The 11,648-nt window shown below is 35.1% G+C and overlaps 1 protein-coding gene across 1 annotated transcript in view; it reads left to right on the top strand.

Moving 5' to 3' along the window:
• Positions 1-6,610: 6,610 nt before the first annotated feature.
• The window catches only part of CUNH11orf65 (chromosome unknown C11orf65 homolog), a 50,755-nt gene continuing 45,717 nt past the window's right edge, over positions 6,611-11,648 (top strand). Inside the window, exon 1 of the mRNA XM_039883172.1 lies at positions 6,611-6,660. The gene's annotated coding sequence lies outside the window, so the exon portion shown is untranslated. The remainder of the gene's footprint in view (positions 6,661-11,648) is intronic.

Here is an 11,648-nt window from a genome sequence, read left to right as displayed (position 1 = left end):
ATAAATGCACAAAAGATATACATAAGAAAATGGATATTTATATTTTCCATTATGTTGTTTTTAAATCTACTTTGTCTAGAATTTTATATCACTGAACATATTACATACACTTTTTAAATAAAGTAAATTTTGTAAATAAAATTTTGAAAAAGATAAATTTCGTTTTTTAAAAAAGATTGAAACCACCTATAGCCCTTGTATTTCTGTAACTGGGGTTGTCTCATTTTAATTCCATTAGGTCCTCACAACTACATGAACCAAAACTTCAACCACCACCGTGAAATCTCTATTGAGTAGAAATCTAACATTACAGGAAAAGATATTTGGGCTTTACACCATTATTTTCAGTTATTTCAGGTGAAAATACAATTTGTGCAGTGTCTTAGTTCAGGTTGCCATTATAACAAATATACCAGACTGAGTGGCTTAAAGAGCAAATATTTATTTCTCATAGTTCTGGAAGCTGAAAGTACCTCATTAAAATTAAAAACAAACAAACAGAAAACTTTTATCACTCAGGAAATTCTAAGCGTTTTTGAAACTCCGCATTGGGAACCAGAGATAAAGACCAGATATATTCTTTATGATACCAGAACACCTCTGAGGGCCTAGGAACTGAGGACCACCTGTGTCACGAAGCTGACAAAAGGGCATTAAGTAGCACGATTACCCTCACTACAGAAGGTTTGGGACAAATATCTGAGCCTTACAGTTAAGATATTCCTTAACCAAATCCCATCTAATTTAGTTTAGAGCATGTGATAGGGGATATTTTAAATAGGCAGAGAGCAAATCTCTCACCATGATTTCTAAGGCTTATTAGCCACACTTTTAATTTGAACTAGTGGGCACCAAGAAGTACCATGCTTCAAATGACAATAAACCAGCTAGACAAAAATGAAAGCGGTTTGTTTCCCTTTCACATCCTGCTCTCTTAATTTTCTCCTCCCCAAAGAGTAACAAGAGCTCACTGCCACCACCTATGTCACTAGTACCATTAGCACTGCATTATGGAATAGGGACCTGCTATCTAGGTGGGAGCTAAATGAGTTCATTGAGGAAAATGGCTTATTTCTGCCCCACGTTCTTATCATTTAATGTCAGAGTGATTCACTAAGTGAGTCCCTGATTTGGAATAGCGTGGGGTGACACAGAGACTTGTAAAGGGGGAGAATATTATAACAAGGTTCTGTTCCGGTTGCCAAATGAAAGTTTTATGTTGCCTCTGAATAACTCTAAAATGTGAAGGGTAAGATGCCATCTAGATTTACCTAGCTCTCCCATCTGAGACCAAAATGTAACATAAAGAAGCCTTTAAAGTTCAAGTATCCAAGAGCGGGGCGCGGGGGTGCTGCAGTGGCAACTTCCGTGATAGCAACTTCCCTAAGAACGAAGTGCCTAGTTTCAGTGGTGGGATGGAGCCTGCACCTACCGGCTCTCCAATGGATCTGGCTCCTGTCTTCACATTTAAAAACATCACGTTGGAACCTTAAAATTGCCCATAGTGAGAGTGTTTTCAGCACCAAAAATTGGCAAATGCTAAATTCGGGGTTTTATTATTTATTTTTTGATAGTGGTTTACTAGCACACCACTGCTAATATTATATGTTTCTTTTGTTAACTAATTTAAATTGTCTTACCAAAAAGTTAAAATCCTGGATCATTCAGGATACTAAGGCAAGAATAAGAGAAATTCTAACTTGCCTACTTGATATGGGCCCTCATCTTGATTTTTATGAAAAAAAAAAAATGTTATTGCTACTAACATTGTCCATTGATAAACTCCTTTTAAGACAGCAACAAGGCAATCCTTAACAAGAGTCATGGGGATGAGGAAGACAGATTTTTGTGCAAAGAAGTAGCTAATGTGCCAACTCCTTTCTCCCAGCCTCTTCAGACTGCTAACCCTCATAACAGGAGTACTGATGCCTGGTTGGAGGCTCTTCTGGCTTCCTCTAGGCCACTGCAGGACTTGTATATTTGACCCACACCCCTACTCATGGTGACATTGTAGTTTTCTACTATGTGAGATATTTATAAAAGATTCTGTGCTCACATCCAAGGGCAGTCTTGTCCATTGATGGAGTTCGTTCCAGTGCCGAAGCAGCAGAAGGAAAGAAATGGCATGTAATTGCGACTCTACCTCTGCACAAAAAATTTCCCCTTCTCTCTCATTAATTCATTTATTTCCTTATCTCTTGCCTTTGTCTTCTAACTGGAAAGCAAAAATACTAATTTTATAAATATAATACTACAACAAGTATAATAAGAAGAAAAAAGAAAAGGAGGAGGACAATAAAGGTATGAAGAACAGAAAGAAAGGACAGATTTCTATAAAACCATCCAGACATTCCCCTGATTTCTGTTTCTTAGTAAACAGTTCCTAGATTTAAGCAGGTACATATAAAGGAATAAACAGAAAACCTGATTGTTTTGAGTCTTAATGATCCTTTGTAACTACTTCAAAGAAAGATACTCTTTCTTTTAAAGAACCGAAAGATTTCTACATATATTGGAGCAATAAAAAAAGGTCTGAGCCTACTACTAAGAAAATACTGAATTCTTCTGGATTGGATTATAGGCAAAATAGTAATGCTTGAACAGTAACTACTATAATTATTTTTTTTAGTAATTCAGATAGGCACTTCATTAAACATATGTAGGGCTGATCTTAAAAGTAATATGTAAACAAGGTAGTATCCCTTAATGTGTTTTTATATTTCATTCTCTACATTTAGAAATACTTTTAAAAATCACTTACTAGTTTATATTTATAGTTTTTTAATTTTTTAAAATTGTGGTAAAATATACATAAGCTTACTATTTTAACCATTTTAAGAGTACAATTTAGTGGCATTAAGTACATTTAACATTGTTGTGCAGTTTTGTAGTTTTTAATTCAAATCTTAAACTTAGTTTCTACTAGATTAAAAAATCATGTATAAGTACACGTTTCCATGACTATATCTTTAAAGTTTATTATTCATAGCTACTGTGAAAATTAATGCATCGAGGTAACTACATGAAAGGGAACTAAAGCTCACTCCTGCTTATTACGACTGTGATAATGATTTTAAAGAACTCTGGGAAGTTCTAGCCACAGCAATCAGACAAGAAAAAGAAATAAAAGGCATCCAAACGGGAAGGGAAGACATAAAACTGTCATTATTCATGGAAGATATGATACTCTATACAGAGAACCCTTAAAGATTCCACCAAAAAATTGTTAGAACTGATAAATGAATTCAGTAAAGTAGCAGGATATAAAATTAATATTCAGAAATTGATTGCATTTTTATACACCAACAATAAATTATCAGAAAGAAAAATTAAGAAAATAATCTCCTTTATGATTGAATCAAAAACAATAAAATACCTGGGAATAAATTTAACCAAGAAGGTAAAAGATCTGTACTAGGAAAATTATAAGTCGATAAAGAAAAAATTGAAGATACATATAAAAGGAAGCATATACCATGCTCATGGATAAGAAGGAAGAATTAATCTCATTAAAATGTCCTTACTGCTCAAAGCAAGCTATAACGTCAATGCAATCCCTATCAAAATATCAACGGCGTTTTTCACAGAACTAGAACAAATAATTCTAAAATTTATATGGAACAATTAAAGACTCCAAATAGCCATGGCAATCTTGAGAAAGAAGTTGGAGGTATCATGCTACCTGATATCAAACTATACTACAAGGCTATAGTAATCGAAAGCATGGTACTGGCATAAAAAAAAGACACATAAATCAATGGAACAAAATAAAGACCTGGAAATAAATCCACACCTATATAGTCATTTAATCAATGATAAAGGAGGCAAGAATATAGAATGGGATAAAGACAGTCTCTTCAACAAATAATGTTGGGAAAACTGGACAGATACATGCAAAAAAAAGGAAACTGGACCACGATCATATGCAATGTATAAGAATAAACTCAAAATGAATTAAAGACTTAAATGTAAGACCCCAAAACATAAAACTCCTTCCTAGAAGAAAACATAAGCAGTAAAATCTCTGACATTCCTTTTAGTAATATTTTTTTCTGATATATCGTCTCAGGCAAGGGAAACCAAAGAAAAAATAAACAAATGGGACTACATCAAACTAAAAAGTTTTTGCACAGCAAAGGAAACCACCAAAAAAAGGAAAAGACAACTTACTACATGGGAGAAGATATTTGCCAATGATACATCCAATAAAAGATTAATATCCAAAATATATAAAGAACTCATACGAAAAAATCCCAAACAATCCAATTAAAAAATGAGTAGAAGACCTGAATAGGTATTTCTCCAAAGAAGACATACACATGACCAATGACATATGAAAAAATGCTCAATGTCACTAATCATCAGAGAAATGCAAATTAAAAGCATAATGACGTATCGCCTCACACCTGTCGGAATGGCTATCAACAATAAATCAAAAAACAATAAATGTGAGTGAGGATGAGGAGAAAAGGGAACCCTCATTGATTGTTGGTGGGATTGCAAATTGGTTCAGCCACTTTGGAAAAGTTTGGAGTTTCCTCATAAAATTAAAAATAGAACTCCCTTATGCCCCAGAAATTCCACTTCTGGGTATTTATCCAAATAAAACCAAAACACTATTTCAAAAAGATATAGACAACCCTATATTTATCGCAGCACTATTTACAATAGCAAAAATATGGAAGCAACCAAAGTGCCCATTAATAGACAATAGGATAAAGAAGATGTGGGACATATATACGATGAAATATCAGCTATAAAAAATGAAATCTTACCATTTGTAATGACATAGGTGAACCTAGTGAGTCTTATGCTAAATGAAATAAGTCAGACAGAGAAAGACAAATACCGTATGATTTCACTCATAAGTGGAATCTAATGAACAAAACAAACTAACAAAATGGAAACAGACTCATAAATATAGAGAACAAAAACTGGTGATTGCCAGATGGGAGTGGGACTGGGAGGCTGAGTGAAAAAGGTGAAAGGATTAAAAAGTACAAATTGGTAGTTACAAAATGGTCACAGGAATGTGAAGTACGGCATAAGAAAAATAGTTAATAACATTATAATAACTATAACCATATGATCCAGCAATCCCTCTACTGGGTATTTACCCCAAAGACTTGAAAACTCATATCTGCAAAGATATTTGCACACCATTGTTCATAGGAGCATTATTCACAGTGGTCAAGACATGGAAGCAACCAAAGTGCCCTACGATAGATGATTGTATAAACTGTGGTACATATATACAATGGAATATTACTCAGCTATAAGAGAGGAAATACTGCCATTTGCAACAACATGGATGGACCTCGAGATAATTATGCTAAGCCAGACAGAAAAAGTTGAAAATCACATGATATCACTTATATGTGGGATATAAACCTCAAAGCAACAAACGAGCAGGACAAACAGAGACTCAGGGACATGGACAATAGACTAGTGGTTACCAGAGGGGAGAGAGGAGAAGGGAGGTAGATGGGGTAAAAGGAGTCCAACATGTAGTGACAGAAATAAACCTAACTATGGGAAGTGAATACACAATGTAAATATATATATACCTTACTGTTAAAATGTACAGCTGAAACCGGATTTCATTAACCAATGTCAATAAAAAGATAATAATTTTTAAAAATTACAAAAAAAAAAAACCTATGCATAGCACAGGGTGAGTACTAGGTTGATGGGATCGCTTCGTAAATTATATAAGGGTCTAACCATTATGCTCTACACCTGAATCTAATATAAAATAATATTGACTATTAACTCGATTTGGAAAAAATAAAAAAGAACTCTGGAAGCTCAGTGAGTCGCTGAATTAGCCTACAGGGACTTTCTTCAGTACAGATGTTTTTATTATGTAAGGAAATTTTTCCTCCAGTATTTTCCCCCCTAGACATTAATCTTTTTTATAAACTAATTGTATTGCATGCATAAAAATAGGAGAGAAATAACAGAACTGGGCAGTTTCTAAAAAGGTTGTTTGACATTGCAATAATCCCTGACAAACAAAAGCATTGCCAGCATGTGAGATATGTAGAATTCAAGCAAATCAAATTTGCTTTAGATTTGTATAATTACAAACTTGCGATATTTGTATAATTTAAGGTTATCTGGAAATTCATTTAAGAGGCCAACTGTTTTCAATTAAAAATCGATTTAGGATTTACCAGCTAAAAAGTTTACATATAGAAATAGCATTAGACTGCAGTCACGTGCCACTTATTCTTTGATCCTGAGCAAGGACTGTCTCATCATAGAAAGAGCAGTTTTCCTACTTATAAAGAATAAATTCAATAGAAAAGATTTCACTATATTTTTCCAACATCTTTAAAAACTTTGAAGTGCCCGGGTTTTATAATATGTTGAGGCCAACTTCTCAGAAAATCCCTTCGGTTTCTTTTCCAAAGTCCTTTGTCTGAAAGCCACTAACAGGCGCAGGAAAGGCTTCTAACAGATCCAGCCACCTTCACATTCCACGGATGCGAAACCTGGGACTTAAGGGTGGAGGGAAAACTTGGGGCCGGTGGGCGGGACCGAGAGGCGGGGCTAAGAGGACCAGCCGGAAAAACAGCACGGACCTTGAATTACGTAATTTCCGTCCGCAATGTTACCGAGGAAACCAGCGGAGCCCCGGCCAGCGGCGATTGGCAGGTGAAGGGAATGGTGTCCCCTCCCTCTAAGCGGGTACCTCTCCTGTTCCGCTCGCCTCTTTGGCGACTGGTTAGACCCTAGTCTGTTTTAGGGCACACCTTTGAGGACCGCGCCCTGTCCATCCCCCTTAAGGATGTTACGTTTCTCTGAAGCCCCCGCTAGGCCTGCAGCCTCTGTTTACAGTCTTGCCCTGGATTAACCCCTCCCCACCAGCTTCCTCTCTTCGCCCTCGTTGAATTCCTGACGCTCAGGTTGAAAAGAGCTCCCTGCGCTTGTGGACGCTCGTACTTCCTCACTCCTCGCACCTCTGCAAAGATACTATTTCGTCCACGTTGAGGCACAGGGGGAAATGCTTGTTAATTTGCCTTACAGTTTTTTTCTGTTCGGTCCATGAAATGGTTTTCCGTCTTTTTCATTTAGTTATTTAGAAATGGGAAAGGGAAAGGCGTTTTTACGGAATAGGTAGGTTAGTAGTAGTTGTCCCTCCTCTGCCTCTGGACCACAGGAAAAAAGGAAAAGCGAAATTACAAAACTTATAAAAGGTTACGAAACATTTGTTTATTCAATTAAACAGTAGGAACAAAATGAGAGGTATAGATTCTGATAACAGCATATTTTAATACTGTTTTCCAGCTTTTAAAGTAAACGGAACAGAGAATCTAAGAATTTATCTTGTATGCTTTTTCTTATGAAGCCTAAATAGATCAGTGGAGCCATGATATAATAATATTTATTGATTTGGAATCGTTAAAAGTCTTTATATCACTGAATCAGCAAGGGGAACCTGGGTGTAATAAAATCTTTCATTACATGAACAGTAGTTTGACAGTACTCTTTAGTGTCTTAGAATTCATGAAGTATTCTCACATTGGTTAATTTATTTGTAGGCTTATAATAACCATATGACATCAGTATTTTTTTTTTATCTAAGGCCATTAACTGTCCCTACCCCCTTTTTTCTCTGGAACTTTTCCTCTTAAACTCAAAACTTTTACCCTTCAATTTATCCCTCTCTTTCCACATTTTTTCTTCCTCACTACTGGATTATCTCTAACAGCATATTAATATGCCTTAATATCTCCCTTATTTTTATTCACAATCCCTTGAATCTATTCTTACCATTCAGCTACCATCCCATATCTCTGCTCCTTTACAGCACTGCAAAGAATTGTTACTGTACTAAACTTTCTCAACTTTCCCACTTCCTCAACCCATCCCAGGCTTTTTTTTATTGCTATATACTGAAACAGTACTTATCAAGGACACCAGCAACTTTATCTGGTTAAATCTAATTCTTTATTCTCAATTTACTTTGTCCTCCAACAACATTTGACACAGCTGAGCATATTCTCTTTTTTGAAATATATGGAACTTAATTATTTCTCAGTAGTGCTAATGACTCATTTCTGAATCAGATAATTTTGAATACTGGAAGATATTTCATCGATATTTTGTGTTATTCATAATGTAATGGTGACATACAAGTTAGTGTGCATTAACATTTTCACCGCTTTCTTAAATCTAGACAATCAACAGAACAATAAATCAAGACCTGATTTGTGGTGTTTGTCCATTTCTGTGATGTAAATACTCCCACCCTGGCCACTTACAATCTATGATCATGGACTCAGGAATTGGGAAGAGATGTATGGTAGTGCACCATTATACAGTGTTTCCACCATGCAGGCACCATTAGATAATATGCAGAAATCAGTACTTGGTGGTTTTGCTCCCCAAGGGACATTTGGAAATGTCGAGACATTTTTGTTTGTCACAACTGTGCTACCTGCATCTGATGGGTAGAGGACACGGTTTCTGCTAACCTTCTACCATGCACAGGACAACCCCTACAATAAAGAATTCAGCTCAAAATATCAGTATTGCCACTATTGAGAAACCTTGCAATAAACAAAAATAACCTGAAAATAAATAGTAGTAAAATATAATGATTGGGAGGAAAAACTTTTCATCTTCTCTCAGGTACTGCGTTTGGAGACTGCAAGTTAAAATCACAAAAGACAAATTAACAGGACAAAAAGGACATAAATTTCATCTGATGTTAATCTTTTAATTTTTCATGCACAGAGAAAAGGAAGTGAAAACCTAAAGAGACTGTTAGTATTATATACCTTTTTATCAAAGGTTTGTGAAGTGACAAGATAAAGAAAGCTTTGGGGGTAAACTAATGGAAGACAAAGGTCATTTAAGTGAGGTTTGTTTGTGCAGACCCATTTTAGTGCCAATGGTAATGGTTATTTTCTTCCTCCTGGTATGGCAAAGGAGAAGAGGAACACCTTCACAAAGGGAAGTTATGTCCTACTTTTAGGCAGCTAGAAGGAGAGTAGAGAGCTTTTCCTGCATTTGCTGTTTCTCGGTTGCCTTCAACTCAGTGCTTATGCCAAAATGGCATATTTTGGGGTGGTGTATCCTGATCCTCTTCAATAGTAAAATAATTACTAATCGATGAGTTTTTAGTCTTTATTACTTTTATTTTATTTAATTGTAGGTTTAAATAATTTAATTTTTCCTAATGGCTGTGTTTAAAAACCAGCTCACAAAATTTTTGAAAATTTAAAATTTAAAATTCTACCCTTCTGCCTCTTCTCTAAGCGCCAATGACACTTTTGTTTTTCAACCACTTGAACACACCAAGCTCCTTATCTCGGGGCATTTTTATTTTCTGTTTTCTGTGTCTGGAATTCTCTTCTACCAGTTTCCTGTCATCTCTTTGCATCATGAAAAGTAATGTCATCCCATTAGAGAGAACTTCCCTGACCACTCGGGCTGAAATACCGTGTCATTCTTTATCCCACTACTCTGTTTTACCTTCTTCATTTCACATGTATTGGTTTTTACCTTCACTTTTTCAATAATATATTATTCTACTTATTCTTGATTTCCTTTAGATTTAGTATTTTTGGTAACTTCTTACAATACAAAATGAGAATTTAGCCCTCTTGCACCAAACCACCACAACATACATATATACATACACACACTCATCTTCTACCCTCATCTTCCTAATTAAAAAAAAAAAAAAAAAAAAATCCTGCCATGACACTAAGTAGGTTCTGGAAATTTAATTGTATACAGGATAAGGTTGATCTATTCCAAAACAACTAAATATCCAGAGTAAGCCAGTTTTGGAGACAGGAGTTATATCCAAATTCATATCACCATGGGTGGTATCACAGAGTGTTATAATTATAGGGTATTACTGTCGTTGTATCATACATTTTGGTATTGTATAATTATTAATGGCTGAGCCATAGCAGTAGCTTAGCTTTTTTGTTTTGTCCCTTTCAGAGTGATACTTGAAAAACACAAGTCAGATCATGTTATTCCTTGATCTAACCCTCCAATTGCTTTCCGTTACACTTAAAATTCTAACTTTTTACAATGGAAGGCATTGTGTAATCTGTGATCCTACTGTCTCTCTGCTTTTATCTCCTACCACTCTTCTCTCTAGTTGTCTACAGTCACACTGACATTCCTGTTCCAGCTTCCTATTTCATTGTCTTCGACCTTGCCATTCTGCCTAGAAAACTCTTAGGATATGTAAATGGATCACTCCATTTCATTCAGGTTTCTGCTTAAACAATAATGAATTAATATAATATGTAGAATTTTTAGCCTCTTTTGTCACTTATTGTATTATTTCCCCCAATAAATATTTATTTAAAACACTATTTTTAATTGCTGCATGATATTAATATATGTTAAAATTTGCCTGTGTTCCCCAACACCCACCATACTAAGCCCAGTCCAAACAAGGATACAGAAGCAACAGTAAGAACAAGATCCTTAAGCAAGATTAAGATCCATACAAGTGGTGTCTGATATATGTACAGGGGTATCAGGTATTGGTGTATAGATTCTGGTTCCTAGAACATTAAACAGATACTATTGACATAATAGGAAACCAGCTGAATGTAACTCCTGGGCCTAATCCCAAAACTACACTTTAGAACAATTTTCAGTGGTGAAGAACCTTTTAAAAATTTATTTTCAATGTGTTGCGGACATTTTGTAAAATAAAATAAAAATGAATTACTAGAGAAAGGAAAAATAATAAAGATGTACCAACTATAAGTCCACTGATCACATGTTTGTGTGCCACAGCAATGTCAAATTGCTGAAAAAGTTTCTAAATACTCTGTTTCTTTATTTATCTTATTAGGAAACATGCAGTTCAGAGACAGGCATAAGTTTATAGAACACACTCAAAGCAGCACAAAATTTAGAGATCCACCTACAGTAGATCTACCCCAACTCCTTATGCCTTTTCCCTCCCCCACCATATGTCTGATAACTCGTTCTCTTGCTGATGACAAAACTAATTTTTAAAAACTCTTCTTGTTATTCAAGTAGTACATGTTCATTATAGAAGTAAGCAAAAATAATCATTCCTCCTTAATTCTATCATCACTGTTAACATTCATATTTATACTCATACATACAAAGTTATACCCACATGCACATATTTGAATAGGGGAGAGAGAAGCTAACAGAAATAGCTTATTACAGATAACTGTTTAACAAACTTCTCTTTAAAAATGGCACATTATGATTTGAAACATTTTCCATGTCAGTGTGTATACATTTACAGCACCAGTTAATATTTTCATGAGATTCTTTTGTATGAATGCATCGTAATTTATTTAACCAATCTCCTGTTCAGTCAGCCAGCAAATATATATTGATCATCTACTCTGCTAGAAATGAGGGATATAGCAATATCCAAGAAAAGAGTCTGTTCTAAGGAATCTTACGTTATAGGGGGATGAGATTCTAGCAGATCTGTTCAACAAATACACATATAAGGATACTGATTTGTCAGCATCTAATAACCTTTAGCCTTCATCACATGAGAAGCAGGAAACAGGTGTGTGCAGGAAGCCTGGGTGAAATTATTTAAGTCAAAGTGCCCAATAAAACTGTTTCAGACATGTTCACACAATTAAAAGGAATTTTTAAAACCTACTTTA

This window comes from Pteropus medius, unplaced genomic scaffold (assembly GCF_902729225.1).
Source record: "Pteropus medius unplaced genomic scaffold, Ma_sr-lr_union100, whole genome shotgun sequence".
Classification (NCBI taxonomy): Eukaryota; Metazoa; Chordata; class Mammalia; order Chiroptera; family Pteropodidae; genus Pteropus; species Pteropus medius.
This window is presented reverse-complemented; position numbering and strand designations above follow the sequence as displayed.